Source organism: Phaseolus vulgaris, chromosome 9, assembly GCF_000499845.2.
Source record: "Phaseolus vulgaris cultivar G19833 chromosome 9, P. vulgaris v2.0, whole genome shotgun sequence".
NCBI lineage: Eukaryota > Viridiplantae > Streptophyta > Magnoliopsida > Fabales > Fabaceae > Phaseolus > Phaseolus vulgaris.
In genome coordinates, this window is record NC_023751.2 from 29,038,737 (window position 1) to 29,042,062 (window position 3,326).

The following is a 3,326-nucleotide window of genomic DNA, read 5'->3' on the forward strand; positions in this document are numbered from 1 at the left end:
TGGTTGTCTGCATAAAATATTGGTTTGTATGATTTGACTAAATGATACGTTTTTATTGGTATAATTAATCTTAATGATATCAATTGTTTTACTATTTTTTAAAAAATATCTATAAATGTCATTTTAGTTTTACTTTATTGTTTTAATGTCTCATCCATTGTGGTCAAGTCATCCAACAACCTTGTCTACTCCAATGGTACTCTCACCAGATGATAAAGAAAGGGAGGAGGTTGATTGAAGAGTTCACCCTTTTATTATTGGTGCTTAAAAAGGGGAGAATTATATAAAGAGCTAGCATGGAGAAAGAGGTTATAAGGAAAATTAAAGAAATGATGATTACCTCGGGAGGAGCTTATTTGAAGATCATAAGAGCATGTGCTAAGGGGGAGGAGAGAACATAAAAGAAAAGAAGAGAAAATCAAGAACAAAAAACGAAGAAAAGACAAAGCTCACAAGCTCAAGGGGAGCTTTTAGCCTTCAGAGTCAGTTTAGATTGTTTGAGCAAAACAATGACATTTATTTTGTTAAAGTAGTATCCATTGAAATCGCTCTATCTTAGGCTCTGATACAGTTATGGTTTGATCTAACTTTGTACTAAATCTACAATGTAATGAAAAGTTAAAAGATATGTCAACTAGATATAATCCGACTTAAAGATAATTCAATATTTAGATTCAACAGTTTAACAACCCGTCAAACTTATCCCTTTTATATATCACGAGTCTTTTTTATGTTAAAACCTTTTTATGAAAACTTGATCCGTTAAACTTGCTCTTGAAAATATCATGGTTTAAATTTTATTATTTTAAGCACCATAGAAAAGGGGAGATTGTTAGGAAAAATTCCAACACCCATAATTTTGAATAAGTGCTTAAATACAACAAAGCATAAAACATGGTCTTGCATCATTTATAAGACAAATGCTTAGTTCAACAACAAATCACGTAAGATGCAAGTGTTTTGTATGTCACACGACACAATACTATGTAGTCTTTCTTTCCATCTAATATGACATTTATATGCTCAAACAATACACGCATAGTTTGAGCTAACCTCATACTTCTCGAATATCTATACTATAAGTTTATTCTATGTTGCGGGAAATGTTTGTTGTTTTCGCCTGCTAAAGAGATCCATTCAAACACAAGTCACATGAAATGTGATCTCTTGAAAAAAGAGCTAAAATTGTTTTCTTCAACAACAAGCTAACACAAGCATTATTCAACTCTATCCAACTATATGTCCAATACGATGTGCAATTTTACCATAGTTTGGTGCAAAAGGCTATGCTAAGGATTGTCAGTTATCCAGGATGTTGTATAAATAAGAAAGATAATTTAAAAATGCATAGAGTGCTTTTAATAAATGGTCCACTGTCAATCTTGCCAGATACAAAAAGGACATTCAAGTGAGTTGAAGTTGTCCAATGGCTAGAAACAATTATTTTCTTAATTGCTTATATAAACTCTTTTTAAGGAAATTCCTATTGTTTTGTCTAAACCTATTGTTGTTCAATATAAGTATGTTGTTGCTCAGTACAAGGAATCTAACATCACTAATAGGCAAAACGAGGATACTCATGTGGTTTCTTAAAGAGTAGAGGAGGAAAACATGTACATTTTGCAGCATGCTAACGACGTTCAAATTTTTGACATTGTGACTAAAAAGGTATCCTTGAAGAGTGTTCATGAATCTCCCATTGTTTCTGCTATTAATTCTGGTTCGTTTGAAAACTCTTTTCAATGTACTTCAGCAAACAATGCAACGCGAATTAGATCTGCTTCTGCAAAATGAGTTTTTTTTCAAATCTGTCTCTCATGATTTGGTCTTGGAAATTTTTTTGAGTCTCTTTCAGGTGATGAACACGAGGTTATTGAGAATACTACCTTGACTAGTAACTTTAATGAAAAAGTCAAATTAGTCACAAAAAATTGGGCTGATGGGATGGATGAGGAAGAATCATTAAGTGCAATAGATGATGAACATGTTAGATCATTAAGTGCAATAGATGATGAACATGTTAGACCTCTAGGAAACCAAGATGTCCTCCTAAAGTTGGATTAAAAGTCAATACGACCTCCAAAGAAGATCAATCCAAGAAAAAGTAATTGAAGAGAAATGTATGTTCTAGAATATTAGAGGACTACAAATAAAAAAATTCTGGTTATGTTGGGGAGGCTTATGAACAGGTGCTCCCTCATAGTTTATTTATTTATTAACCAATGGTTGCTTTCTCTAATCAATTTGCTTCCTTATTCCAAGAATTTAATCTTTCCATTATTGCGGTGTCTCAAAGTAACCAAAAATCTTTTAGGCTTTGGTGCCTTACTAATCCTAATCTTATATGCAATTTTTATGCACACGCGCAATTTGTAGTTGTTTTAGAAAATATGTTGGTAAAGGATTTTAATTTTGTTGGTGTCTATTGGAAAAAATTCCTACTCTACAAGGAAAGCTCTTTGGAATGATTTGAGCAACCTTCAAGGCCCCTATTGCCCGGTAGGGGATTTTAATGTTATTCTTTTTCTGAAGGATGCAAAAGGGGCTCGACTCCTAATCAAGTTTCTTGCACCGAATTCTTTGATTGGATTAGCACTAGTAATCTTCTTGATATGCCTTTTTTCTAGCCATTCATTCATCCAGTGTAATGGGAGCATTGGGAATAGAAGGATTGATAGAAAGCTTGATAGGGCTCTTTGTAACTTGGAGTGCTTGAATGAGTGGTCTTCTTAAAGATACCAAGTTTTTGTTAAGAGTTGTTCTGATCATACTCCTCCCTTGGTTTCCATATCTAATGATAATTCTAGCCACAAATATTCTTCTTCAAAGTTCCTTATAATGTGGCTTTAGCATCCTGATTGTTTGGATATTATTAGACAGTCTTGGGTTGTTCCAGTTAGTGGATGTACTATGTTGTTTCTTCAGAGAAAATTGCAGCGTCTAAAGATATCTCTTGGAAGTTAGAATGAATATGGTTTTGGAAATATTCATGTTGTGGTGGCTGATAAGCAGAAAATTCTCTTTTTAGTTCAACAACCATTAGACAAAGCCTCTTTACAGCATATTGATGCCCTTGTTGCTTAGGAATAGAAGGCAAAAGATGATCTTTAATATGCTTTGGAATGTCATCATATTTTTTTGGAAAGAGAAGGCACACATGCTTTGGTTCATTGATGGTGACAAGCACACAATTTTTTTGTTCATATTGTGATCAAGAAAAGAAACAATGCATGCACTATTTATAGGCTCATAGTTAATGGAAATTTATTAGAAGGCTCTAAAATGATTTAGGATCATATTCTCTCCTTTTACAAAATAGATTGCTC